Source organism: Ambystoma mexicanum, chromosome 8 (assembly GCF_040938575.1).
Source record: "Ambystoma mexicanum isolate Mex_15411 chromosome 8, UKY_AmexF1_1, whole genome shotgun sequence".
NCBI lineage: Eukaryota > Metazoa > Chordata > Amphibia > Caudata > Ambystomatidae > Ambystoma > Ambystoma mexicanum.
Genome location: NC_090929.1, coordinates 737,734,001 through 737,749,143, shown reverse-complemented (window position 1 = coordinate 737,749,143; position 15,143 = coordinate 737,734,001).

The following is a 15,143-nucleotide window of genomic DNA, read 5'->3' as shown; positions in this document are numbered from 1 at the left end:
TCTTCACTAGCCTACGGTGGTGGTGTCAGTGTGGCCATATAGCCTTACTGTTGTATTACATTTTGTACTGTGCATCAAGAATAAAGCAAACATGATAACTGCCATTGCGTGGTTTGCCTGGCCTATAGTTGTGCTCCAGACTGCATATACTTTTTTACTGTGGCATGGCCTTTTTAACTTGGCATCATCTGTAAATCGAACATGATATATAATATGTGGCTTGACTGGCATACTTTGGTGGTGCCAGTCAGGCCATATGGTATTAATGTGGCCCGGCAGTTGTTACTGTTTATCAAGGGTAAAGCAAACATAATACATCTTAGTGCGGCACTTGACTGGTCTACATTGTTGGCATCAGTCTAGCCATGTATTCCTATTGTGGCATGCCATTTGTTAATGCTCATCAAGGGTAAAGTAAACAAGACAAGTGTGATTACGTGGCTTGACTAGACTGTTGGTGGTGCCAGTCTGTATATATTTTCTTACTGTGGCATATTATTGTTTAATGGGAATCAAAGGTAAAAGGAAACATAAATGTTAATACATGGTTAGGTTGGGCTACATTGGTACAACTAGTGTGGATATACTTTCTTTTGTGTGGCAAGGCATTTTTCACTGCCTGGATTTTCTTACATTGTCATACTGGCATACATTGGTGAAGCATACATGGACATGTATGGGCACATCCAGCAAGAACATGCTTTTTCTACTGTGATATGTATTGTGGGCAAAGGCATCATGAAAATGTGTTGCAAAATGCTGCAGTGCACTGTTTGCCACCTGTAACTATTGCATTTTTTCATGTGCTACCATACAAAACTGATCGCATGCTCTGTGGCTTTTTACCCAATTGTTTACAGAAAGCGTGCTTTAAAAATGTGCCATGTTACTCATTACTTAAATATTCTCAGGGGGAGAAATACCCAAAACCCCTCAGTGTTGGTTTGGGCTCCCTAGCTAGGTTTGGTCTCCTCCCCATATACAGGGAAAACATTTGCGCCCCTCCAATTAAAAAAATCACCAGCCAGCTCTGTACAGGCCATCCTTGATGAAATACCTAGAAGGCAAGGTGCCACTCCATTTACATTTATAGTAGTAGGGTTTGTGTATACAAACAAGTGATGCAAAAACAGGAGACTCTAGGCTACTTTCTCTTCCCACAGGAGACAACTGACATCCCCCAAAAAATAAGAACTCCCCCCTGAAGAAGACCTGGTAGATGGTAGGGTTGAAATGTGTGGGGAATAGCAGTATCCTACTTTAACAGCAGAGACTTTCGTTCAATAATTACAAATATATTGAATAAAGAGTACATCTTGTGATGCGTGTAAGATTATACAAATTAGTGGAATTTGTTAGAGGTCGCATTGTTGTGTTTATGTTAAAGTTGTTTAAGATGTACCACACGTTTTTGACACATAGATGGGATGAGTCAGAGCAAACATACATAAGCACTGGAGAAGAAATTATAACATGGTATTGGATTGTGCCTTCCAGACGCACTGCCCGATTTGGTCTCCTTTCCATCAAGCCCACGTATTCCTTTACCTCTCACTTCCTGATGTTCTTCTCTTACTACTCTTCCGTTCCCACTCCACCCACGTTCCGTTCACTCATTCTACTCCCAATGTCTTCCTCCTCTGTCACTCCGATGTCTCTCATGTCTTCTTTACCTCACCTACACACTTTGAGGTTACTACTCTCTACACAGCAAAGCTACTCTCTCCTCCCTACTGCTACTCTCTCCTTAACATTATTACTACTACTCCACCCCACCTCCTACTCACAAACACTCTTTTCACTCACCAAATTACTTGACATTCACTCCCTGCACTTCGTTCCCTAAACCCACTTGCCACTCTTTTAAACACAGTCACAATGCAGTACCACTTGCACTCCCTAAACAATGCCTTACCGTCTTCAAGAATCACCTCCACAATCTACTCCATCATCCTTCCTCCTGCTGGTCTTTCGGTCTGCCCCTTCACCTCCCCGGACTTCACCTGAACAAGCTAAACCTTCCTGTATGCTGTAGCTTCTTTTTACCCCTCTCTACTTCCTCATTGGTCCTCTGACCTTGGCCAGTTGGGTCTTGTCTTCCCTGTTCGGGAGGGATCAGTGCTATTATATGTTTTACATTGCGAGTTACATCGCTGACCATTTTCTCTGTGTGGAACAGCCGAGGTGTTCGAAAGGCAGCCAGGGCTACACTTTTTTAATGTCTGTGTTCAGGAACTGAGGAGTGGTCCCCGTGAGGAATATACAGTCTGTTTGGGCAGACACCTCTGTATGCAAAGCACATGGCAGTCTAGTGGACTCCTCTTTGGGCACCCTGAGGCTAGTGAGTAGGGCTCAACTTAGGGGACTGCATGTAGAAGCTCCATCTCCTGGCTCTGTTCGTCTCCTTCCCATGTCACTGAGCGCTCTCTTACATTGCTGTCTGTGAGAACCAAGTCTCTTTCTCCCAAGGGTTTCTTTCTGCGCCAGAGGTTTCGCAAGTTTCTTTGTCGGGTGCTGATGACTCTTTGCCTCATGGGTGTTCACCTTCCTATGTTATTAGGTTTGTGAAATTAGTCGAGAGCACTCTGCTAGCATTTTGAGTCACAGTCATGGGGTGATGCAATTTGGTACTGCGTAGATACAAGTTGGCGCATGGACAGGAATTGGGGCCCACCCAACTGCCACAAAAGCCCCCCCGCCCGGGTTAGGACTAGCACGGGATTTCTCCATAGGTCTCCCACCCAAGACTGAGAGGGATTCCCATCCCTCTTGACATGGTCAGGCTAGGTGATGTAGACTGGTTCTTGGGGCAGTGAATTCCCAAGCCCCCACAAAGGAATGTCTATACATGAGGTTATTTGATACCACTGTTATTTTATTAAATTACATAGGATTTAGGTCGTTTTATACCATTAAATAAGACTCACTTTTTACTCAAGCTTCACTGCTCCAGTAGGTATCACAAAATATGCAGTGCTATGTGGTAGCACAGTTATTCTTAGTTTCAGTAATAATGCACCAACTGGTAATGGTCCTAAAAATGTACTTAGATTATTAAATACTGTTTAACCCCACAAGCATAAATGTAGAAATGTAAGCAGCACTTTACAACACTGGCCAAATGCTTTCTTTAGAGTCAAGATGCAATACTGTGTGCAGAGCCCCCCCACGTCCCCCTCGAGCCCCCCCCCAACCGGTGCAACCTGTAGGAAAGGTAAGTTATATTAATAGTAATATTAGATGTACAGAGGCTTTTCATTTCTACCCCGTGTGTATATGTCCATGTCACTCACCAATTTCAATGTTCATAATTCTCGAAGTGTGTGGTAATAGTATATGGGCCTCATTACGACCCTGGCGGAGGACCATGGTGCAATTTGCACCATGGTCCATGGCGCAAAGCTGCCAACTCCGCCATGGGGGTTGGCGGACTTACCGCCCCATTCCGAGGTTGGCGGGGCGGTAAGTCCCCAATCCCCATTTACCCTTCCCCATTCCCATTTTTGCCCCATGGGGTATAGTGGGAGTGGGGAAGGCGTTAATTACGCCACCGTAAATTACGGTGGCGTAATTAACAACAAGTCCCGTAGCGCCATGGATTTTTCCGCCTGCGAAAAGCAGGCGAAAAAATCACCATGGCGCTACGGGAACTCGTAGTCTGGCGGAAAGGTACGCCATGCTTTACGCCGGCGTAAAACCCTTTCCGCCAGGGTCGTAATGAGGGCCTATGTCTTTAGCTGGCATCTTCAAGTTTTAGTCAATCTTTAAAAAAATGCAATAATAACTAGTAAATCCAATGATTTATAGTAGATGATTATAGTATCGTCTATACCTTATATGCAAATACATTTCATGTCCCATGACTTACCTGTAGTATTTATGTAAGATGAGTATGTCCTGCTACCAATAGTACTATGCCCCAGACAGACTCCACCTCATGGTCCCTTCGTATCCTGATTCCTGCTGGAGGGGCTGCCAGGAAAGGAGCACCTATGTCCACATGTGGTTGCTATGCACAAAGTTCCAGCCTTACAGGAAAGAGGTCCTTTCACACATTCAACCCCTTCTGGGAATTGATGTGCCCCTCGACCCACTGATCATATTATTGGGGACTGCGGGAAGGGGCTCTACCCTCTTTCTGGCTGCAAAGCTAAGTTTCTCACTTACCTTCTCCTCGCAGCCTGGAAAGCTGTGGAGAGTCCGCTCATGGGTATGTGTTGGGGGAAACTTTGGAAGATGCTAGTCTCTTAGAAAATAACTGTGTTAGTTCGGGATAGCACCCGAGCTAATAGCGTTACAGCCACCCGGTCCGGCGCTATTAGGGCCGGATCAAGAGTTGGGGGGTAATGGGTATTCCCCATTTTCAGCGCAATTAGCGCACGCTAATTGCACTCGAAAATGGGCGTTAAGTTGGTGCATTTACTCCCAGTTAAATGCTGCCAGACTTGTGATTGGGTAGACCCTTAGATGCAGTGATAATGTCATTACTGGCGCATTTGAGGCTACCGCCCGACTCGTAATAAGGCCTACTGTCTGTTAGAATGTTTTATATCATGTACTATGTTTGCATCAATCCTGTGCTTACACGCCCACCATCATTGTGCCTGTGCGTGTTCATTAACGCTTGCTTATCAGCTATTGTTTGTGTGTGCGTATATGTGCTGTCACCCCAGTCTCTTAAAATTCAATAAATAAAGTTGTTAAAAAAAAGATGAGGATGTCCTGTAATGAATCATCCTAGTTTCCCCTTTCTAGCCGCGTATAACATAGCCGTCATTTTTTATGATATTTATATTGCAGGGTATGTCACGCATACGCAACGCGTGACATCACATCTGCGTTGTATTTTGTTAACATTGCAGCATCCATTTATGTGCCAAAGGCCACGGTTAAAGTAACGTCATCAGTTGGTTGCAATAAATATATTAGAGTTAGTTTGGTTTTTGCAATATTGTAAGTATGATAACTTTATTGTAATAAATTAACACAAGTGTGTTGGAATTGTCAATTAGGCATCTCTGATTTGATGAATTATAAATGTACAGCACATCCGTGTGTGTGATTATAAATGCAGAGGTGATACCTTCCTGTGCTTTACACCCATGTTAACAGTGTAGTGCATATGAAATAATCTCCTGTGTCCTGCTACATTGGCTGGTCATTATTCTCTATTTGCTCATAGTTAGCTATATTTTCCTTTAGAATTGTAAAAGAAATTGAGATGTAAATAAATGAGATTGCTTATTATTTAAACTTGTTTCAAGTTGGTAACCTCTATAGGAATAGTATTATAGCTTATTTCATGGCAACATAATTTTATATATAAATTTAGAAGTAAGAAGATCCCAACTAAGGACAAACTGACTCGCGGTGAACAAGAGATCTTGTCTAATTTACACGCACTTGATGACTATGTAATCAAACCATCGGATAAAGGAACCAACATAGTCATCATGAATCGGCAAAATTACGTCAATGAAGCCAATAGACAACTTACAGATAAAGATTGTTATGCGCAATAAGATGTAGATCCCATAGCAGAGATGAATGATAAACTATTCAAGTTATTTACTGTATGGAAAGAGAGAGGTCTGCTCAACAAAGATATGTGCAAATTTCTACATCCAAAATTCCCGGTGATGCCCACCATCTATTTTTCGCTTAACGTGCATAAAAACAAAACAAGACCCCTTGGAGGCCCATAGTTACACTATGTGGTGCACTTTTTGAAAATATTTCAAAATTGGATGAAACCTTAGTGAATTTTGTCACCACTTTACCATCGTATTAAGAGATACTAAGGACTTCTTGAATAAAATTGATGGCATCCCCGGGGAAGCCACTTTCTTGTTAACAACATTGGATGTAGTTTCACTTTATAAATCGATAAAACACACAGATGGCTTGAAAGCATGCAAGTACTTCTTACAGACCTGTTCACTCAACTATCTACAACATGGGAAGATGATTTCAGAGATGATCAATCTATGTTTGACAAATAACAGTGTCCTATTCAACAAAGGTTTCTATACACAGCTGCAGGGTATAGCAATGGGGACCACCTTTGCTCCCTATGCAAACCTAACCATGGGCTGGTGGGAGAAGTTCACGGCATGGCACCCGGATAACAGTCATCACACAGCCAAAATTGCACTGTGGCTGTGCTACATTGATGACTTATTTATTATCTGGGAGAGAACGATTACTGAATGGTTGGATTTTGTCAAGTCATTAAATGTGAATGAACTCAATTTGCAGTTCACCGAAAGCCACAGTAATACTGCTATCGTCTATTTAGATATTCTTGTAACTGTGGCACAAGGTGAACTAGTGCCAGAACTCTACAGAAAACCTACAAGTTCCAAAATACCATTACACGCTAAGAGCAACCACCCCAGAGCCCTCAAATGGAGCATACCCTATGGTGAATTTATTCAAATAAGGAGAAATTGTTCCCAAATTGAAACTTTTGATAAAGAATGTAGACAAATGGCCTCAAGGTTTCAACAGAGAGGTTAGCCTAAGAGAGTGCTAGAAAGAGCATACAGCAAAGCACAAGACAAACCACGCTCCTCTTTATTGATGTCTAATTGAATGACCCAAGAGGACCCAGATTTTATGGAGACGAGACTTAATCTAACATTCAGAAAAGGCTCTAAGAACATACATCATATAATGCACAAACATTGTACTGAAACAGGACGAACATCTGGGTACAATCTTGGGAGATAACATTAACATCACCCCCAGGTGCTCCACCTCGTTAAGAGATAACTTAGTATCATGCTACAAGACCCCAAAGGTTACTTAAGCTGGCCAATGTTGGCTGAGTACTAAAATAGATGGGTTTCACAAATGTATGAAATGCAAGGCATGTCAATTTGCCATAAATACCAAAGACTATTTGCCCCCCATACTGCTATAAAATGTCACCATCAAGTCTAGGATCACTTGTGAAACTGAGTATGTGATATATGTACTCACGTGCCCGTGTGATAAATGGTATGCCAGGAGCACAATAGGAAAACTAAAACTGAGGGTGCTACAACATATAAGATCTATTAAAAATGATGTTGACTTGACATACCCGATGGCTTTACATTTTGAAGAGAAACACAGAGACCAGTTAGAGGGTTTTGCTTACTTTGGTATACATACTGTTCCAAAAGCACCCAGAGAAGGGAACCGAGAGCTCCTCCTCAGACAATTTGAGACCAAATATATTGTGGATCTGGAAACCAAAAAACCTAGGGGTCATAATCTTGATGAGGAACTGTATACTTTCTTGGGTACCTGAAGATGGAAATCAGGAGTTGATCAATTAAGCATTTTATTTGAGACCATGTGGAATTACAGCTCTCTACCCACACATTTCATTGTTTAGTTTATGACACCTGTATCTCCCTTTAGACCTAGGTATAGGGAATTTCTCACACAAGACACATGGTGGCTGTAATTAAGCACTGAACAATATAGGTTAGGAGGTTTTTGGCGCATGGACTGCCTTTCTGATGCTATGTGGGTAGAAATATATGAATTTGTATGACAGACTTTATATAGACTTATCGAATGTATTTTAGATTACCTCTATTCACTAACTGATTTTAAACTTGTTCTTTTTTCCAGGGTGGGCAATTTCTTTGCCTTCACATATAGATACATTGGTCAGCTCATTTATTATCATCTTACATATCCTTTGTTGTACTTTTAATTAGCTTTGGTTGGACATGAAGACATTTGGTAAGTTGTAGTATGATGCGGTAGGACAACAGCGCAGCTATTGGACTCAGCCATATGAGATGCACTAGCACTTTATAAAGGGACTGTAGGGAGCACCTAGCACCTTACGAATGGCTGCTATCATAAGACCTAGCACTTTAGGAATTGCTGTTATTATATAGCACTTTGCTATAAAAGTATAGTTACCAAGCTGCTAGAAGCACAATGCACTTTTTAGAGATTAGGCAGCTAACAGCATACTTGCACTTATAGCTGCTAGAAGCACCAGGCACTTTATTATGATTATTTGCACGTGTGGCAGCACCTTTGAGTCCGTAGTAGACACACATTGCACAGAGTCCAGACATTAGCAAGCGGGCAATGAATGGCAGTCAGCATAGAATTCAGACTATGCATGAACACAGATATCAGACAGTGCTTCTAGTCAACCACATACTAGCCTTTCGCAAATAAGGGAGCTAATGCAGGAGTTTTCGACTGTAACCGGCTCCTGTTTACATTTATGCCATTAGAGCAGAATGGAGGCATTTTTCGATTATGTGTCCAAATTTGGGATCGTAATGGCAAATTACTGCAACATTTGATGCCAGTAGTTTTTTAATTAAGCACATGGTTCCATATATATAATTAGATTGTATACATGAGTGTAACACTATGGAGTTAGATATTTGATTTAATGTTAACCTTTGTTATCTGTCTGAACTATAACCCGCAATGCAGTCAGCATATTACATAGCCTGTCCATTTGATGACCGCCACAATACACTGTTCCAAGATGTCCGACCTGATACCTATGAAGCTAAGACTAGCCATTGATTGTATACTACTCTACAAGGAACGACCATAGAGAGCATGAGAGCATTATAGTCCTGTACCTATGTTTACATCGTGAACGTGACCAAGTGGTGTGTGTACCACAAATCGCATTGTTTTTGCAGTGATTTTCTTCTTAATAAAAGATTTTTTTTTTTTGGCCTGGCATACTTTTGGTGATTGGACTCAGGGTTTGGAGAACATTTTCTCCTCTGGACTGCTCTTGGAGTGCAACCCAAACACTCTGTACTGCGGTGTTTTATCATATATATATATATATCTGTATAGGTGGTGGTCCGGGGGGATGGCTGCTCCTTGTACAAATGAGCTCCTTTACAAGAGGTTGATGGTTCCCAAAGTCAGTATTCTAAAACAATATCTGATAGAAATGTGAAATGCATATTAGCTGGTCGCCAGTAAGACAAATATTCTTCAACCTGGCAAAATTAAAACTTCTCATCAAATATATCATGCCGCTTAGTGTTGTTGTAGACTGCAGATATTCCAACATGTTATATTTACAAGCAATAATGAATACCAGATCTCAGCTAGTATAGGAATACATTAATTTCATGCTCATGGTTAAGTCCAATAGTCATTCATCTAAGTTTGCAAATCATCCTAGATTCTAGCTGTCTGAGCTGTAGATGTATGTCACCTCCTCTAAATTTCACTCGAACAAGCCTAATGAATCGAATCTTTGCTTTTTCTCCCATTTGCTGTTCTTCCTGCCAATGGTGGGCTAATGGTATTCTCTGGATTTTATTGTTTAGGCTCCCCACATAGATCTTCTCACAAATGCAAACAATAGCATATACTATGTATTTGGAATGACAATTAATTAACTCTTAATTTTAACTCCCATTCCGCCAATGCATATACATTTCTCACTGTATTGATGTGCATATTTGCAAATACTACAAGATCTGCATTTATGGAAACCATTTCCCAAAGATTTCAACCAGTCACTGTGTCCTTTCCCCTCATTTACCTGCAGAAAAGATGGCCTTGGTTTATTCTTGATGGTGGGGGCCCTTGTTTAGATAAACCTGGGCTTTTCACTGATATCTTTTAAGTCACTATCTAGCTATAGAATGTGCCAATGCCTATATACCATTTTGTATAATACATAACTATCTTTTGATAATTTAGTAATGTGATTAACGGTGGGTATGTGTGCAAGTTTCGTCTTCTCAATTGAGTTAAGCATATTTTTCCCCTCTATATTCCTGATCTTGTCCGAGCCTTGAGGACACATTGCCTTGAGTAACTCCTTTCAAAAAACTTGTAAGTTAGAAGTTCACATTCTTGTTTGTACAGTTTATCCGTGCTACAATTTCTTCAGGCTCTATGCAATTCTCCTACAGGAATATTGCAAATAGTGGTTTCCTGTGACAACTGCTAGCATGCAGCATCAAACTGACTTCTGTAGCTTTTCTGAAAGTCCTAGTTTCCAGTTTTCCATCCACTACATAAATATGCAGGTCTAAAAAAAAAATGGACAATTCATCAATATGCCTTATTAGTTAAATTCCAAACCTGTTCATGTTGAGATGATCAACACATTTTACCAAAGCTTTCTTTTTTGCCATCCCATATCAAAATCATGTCATCTATATAACGCTTTCAAACTTTCACTTGGTGCTGGTATATGTTTGCCTGGAAGGCAAAGGTCTCCTGAAACTGGTCCATAAAAAGGTTAGCCAAGGAGGGGCCATATTTCGCCCCCATAGAATCCCCCTTTGGTTTGTGAATAATAGTCCTGGTTAAATAGATAATTGCTATACTCTAGGGTAAAATTAAGGCACTTCTTAATCATCTCTACATGCTCCTGATTAGATGCAGAGAAGTCTTTGAATATATAGGCAATTGCTTCAATAGCTAGTGAGTGTTCAATTGAGGTGTACAAAGATGTTGGGCCTGATTCATGGAAGTATTTTATAACGGTGCAATCCCATAGGAAAACGTTCCATGAATCATGCCCATCATGCCCATTGTATCTTGTTGTCCATTCCGTCTGCTCTAAGATTTGAAGAACTTGGGTCGCCCTGATGTATGAAGGGTAGGGCAAGCACGTGTGCTTTAATGGCATTATCTATATATTATGACAGACCCTCAGTAGCCCAAACAATGTCCAGAAGAAAGGTCGGGTTTCACTTGAAGGCAGAATCATTAATGCCAATGACGTTTTCCAGGTGGTCAAGAAGAGTGTAGTTATTGATAGTGTGAAAGGTGGAACACATACTTGGCAAGCGACTGCAGTAGCTCCTCTCTCATAAAGAGGAAGGCAGACCCAGTTTCCCTTCAAGGGTGGAACACGGATTGCTTATAGCAGAAACATCATTTCCAGTGAAGGCTAAACATTGGGTGGTGGTCAGTTTTTACCAGAGAAGAAGGGCTATTAAAAAGGGCCAGATTTACAATATTGCCCTTTATGGGGCTGGCTGAGCAGTGAAGACTTGATCCGCTAGCTCACTATTCTTAGAGAGGCACAGATCCACACTACTGATGAGGTCCAACCAGACCGAAACACGTGTCTGGGGATGCTGTTGGTACTCTTGTTCAGAGGAGAATTGCCTAGCATTTCGGTGCTGGACTGCCCCAGGGCAGGACAAAGACTGATATGTTTGGGATATTTCTTCTCTGTGAAAGATAGTGAGCTAAAGACTCTAGTCCTGGTTACGAGAGACTTACCCAATGTCTGGCAGAGGGACTCCCAGGACCCCCCTTGTTAATCCGCAAGGCAGGTGCCTTCCTTTTCTTCACAGCAAACATGACGTCAAAATGAAAAGAAGATTAGAGTATTATCGTATTTGATAGAATTGCATAGAGCCCAGCGTTTAAGGTGTTTAAGAAAAGATCAGCGAGCTGACCCGAATAGTAAAGGATACCGAATACATCCATGAGATGTAGTAGCTATGCTAATTGTATACGTTATAAAGTTAATGGATTCATGTAATGGGAATGGAAAGGGCTGCATTTTGTAAAAGACTAAAGTGAATTTCTGAGCTTTATGCTGGGTCAGGTTAAGTAGCTGGCAAGAACAGATTTATGGGAACTGATCCCAAAGAGATGCATTGTCTCTGGTGCCAACAGGTTGGTGAATATCATGTGATGTTAGCTTGACCTTAATATATTTGTGTATGTGAAACCTTTTCCCACATAGTACTTAAAACACCTCATGTTTTGGAAACTGATCAATGGTTGAAACAATGAATTAAGCAAGAAGTGAATGTGTACTACCGTCCATTATAAAGGGGAGATGTGATGTTTTTTATTTGCAAATTCGAGTCACATGTAATTGTAAGTGGTTTTGTATTTGGTCTTCCAAGCAAGTTTTTGGTAATGTGTTTATATTTCTAGGAGGTTCTTTTTTTTTGTACTGTGGGTAGATAAAGTTGTTGAGCTGTTGATTGTCCTTCATTTATTTATGGATGTTGTTAGACACATGTTGTCATTTACCTATGAAAGGGATGGGGAAATAGCTGGTACCTATCTGTCTTTGTCCATGTTTAATTCAAGGATGACCTGTATTCAAATAAAGCAATGTATCATTTCTAAGTACTTAACCCTTTAAAAAACGACTTAGGGAAACATAATCTTAATGTGCGTCACATCCCGGCTCTATCCCTTTGAGTTATTCTTGCTTTATTTTTTTTAGGTGTAATTCAATTCACATCATTACTTGGAGCTTCATCAGGGGTTGGGCCGTGTGGTAAAAATGCAGTGGTAACACTTTTACTGCCACATTACCACTCGGCACAATCCCGAGTTTGGGGAAAACTCTGAGGATAGCCTCCAGCTCTGAGCTGGAGGTGAATGCGCCGACTTTCTGCCAATTTTCTTCGGTGCAATTACCGTGGCGCAATTACTGCTGCAGTAATTATGCCGAACATGCCTCCTTGAGTCCTATGGACTGAAGAAGATGGGGACTTACACTTCCACCAAAACTTGGCATCCGGCACTAATAGCGCCAAACCAAGTTGCTAAACCGGCAATTGTGTTAAGCAGATTCCTAGTGGATCTACAGCTGGGCTACCAACCAACTTCTGATGAGGCCCCTGGTCTCCTCTCTGGTTCTTTTCCCATTCTGTAATGCGTAGCATGCAATAAATTGGAGGCGGGAGGGGCACAGGAAGTATGGCCCCGCCGCCTCTCATTATTGTGCTTACAATGTACACACGCTAGCTGGCCAGAGAGGACCCTCTCCTGTCAGTGACCCTCCAGCCTGTCATTATTGTACTTACAATGTACACATTCTGGCTGCCAGAGGGGACCCTCTCCTGTCAGTGAGCTCCCCCTATGAAGAAGAGGGGCATGCCATTCAGACATGTGTGGCAGCCACACTGTGTTGAGGGTGAGTGCCAGTAAGTGAAATATCATTTAAGTGTATGAAATGTGTTTGTATGTATGTTTGTTTTTATGTATGTGTGCATGCAGGGAGTTGTAACTGTGAATGAGAGCGTGTTTGAAGTGGAAGCGGGCAGCTACATTTAGTGGTGGGTGCTGCTAGGGGGCACAGCATTCTTTTTTGCTTTACCATTGATGCACAGTATAAAATGTCATGCCACAGTAAGACTACATGGTCAGACTGGTGCCACTACCATAGGCCAGTGAAGCCATACAATAACACTTACTTGTTTGCTTTACTCTTTTACTGTGCATCAAAGGTAAAGCAACATGTAAGTATTATTACATGTCTTCACTAGCCTACGGTGGTGGTGTCAGTGTGGCCATATAGCCTTACTGTTGTATTACATTTTGTACTGTGCATCAAGAATAAAGCAAACATGATAACTGCCATTGCGTGGTTTGCCTGGCCTATAGTTGTGCTCCAGACTGCATATACTTTTTTACTGTGGCATGGCCTTTTTAACTTGGCATCATCTGTAAATCGAACATGATATATAATATGTGGCTTGACTGGCATACTTTGGTGGTGCCAGTCAGGCCATATGGTATTAATGTGGCCCGGCAGTTGTTACTGTTTATCAAGGGTAAAGCAAACATAATACATCTTAGTGCGGCACTTGACTGGTCTACATTGTTGGCATCAGTCTAGCCATGTATTCCTATTGTGGCATGCCATTTGTTAATGCTCATCAAGGGTAAAGTAAACAAGACAAGTGTGATTACGTGGCTTGACTAGACTGTTGGTGGTGCCAGTCTGTATATATTTTCTTACTGTGGCATATTATTGTTTAATGGGAATCAAAGGTAAAAGGAAACATAAATGTTAATACATGGTTAGGTTGGGCTACATTGGTACAACTAGTGTGGATATACTTTCTTTTGTGTGGCAAGGCATTTTTCACTGCCTGGATTTTCTTACATTGTCATACTGGCATACATTGGTGAAGCATACATGGACATGTATGGGCACATCCAGCAAGAACATGCTTTTTCTACTGTGATATGTATTGTGGGCAAAGGCATCATGAAAATGTGTTGCAAAATGCTGCAGTGCACTGTTTGCCACCTGTAACTATTGCATTTTTTCATGTGCTACCATAAAAAACTGATCGCATGCAGTGTTGGTTTGGGCTCCCTTGCTAGGTTTGGTCTCCTCCCCATATACAGGGAAAACATTTGCGCCCCTCCAATTAAAAAAATCACCAGCCAGCTCTGTACAGGCCATCCTTGATGAAATACCTAGAAGGCAAGGTGCCACTCCATTTACATTTATAGTAGTAGGGTTTGTGTATACAAACAAGTGATGCAAAAACAGGAGACTCTAGGCTACTTTCTCTTCCCACAGGAGACAATTGACATCCCCCAAAAAATAAGAACTCCCCCCCTGAAGAAGACCTGGTAGATGGTAGGGTTGAAATGTGTGGGGAATAGCAGTATCCTACTTTAACAGCAGAGACTTTCGTTCATAATTACAAATATATTGAATAAAGAGTACATCTTGTGATGCGTGTAAGATTATACAAATTAGTGGAATTTGTTAGAGGTCGCATTGTTGTGTTTATGTTAAAGTTGTTTAAGATGTACCACACGTTTTTGACACATAGATGGGATGAGTCAGAGCAAACATACATAAGCACTGGAGAAGAAATTATAACATGGCATTGGATTGTGCCTTCCAGACGCACTGCCCGATTTGGTCTCCTTTCCATCAAGCCCACGTATTCCTTTACCTCTCACTTCCTGATGTTCTTCTCTTACTACTCTTCCGTTCCCACTCCACCCACGTTCCGTTCACTCATTCTACTCCCAATGTCTTCCTCCTCTGTCACTCCGATGTCTCTCATGTCTTCTTTACCTCACCTACACACTTTGAGGTTACTACTCTCTACACAGCAAAGCTACTCTCTCCTCCCTACTGCTACTCTCTCCTTAACATTATTACTACTACTCCACCCCACCTCCTACTCACAAACACTCTTTTCACTCACCAAATTACTTGACATTCACTCCCTGCACTTCGTTCCCTAAACCCACTTGCCACTCTTTTAAACACAGTCACAATGCAGTACCACTTGCACTCCCTAAACAATGCCTTACCGTCTTCAAGAATCACCTCCACAATCTACTCCATCATCCTTCCTCCTGCTGGTCTTTCGGTCTGCCCCTTCACCTCCCCG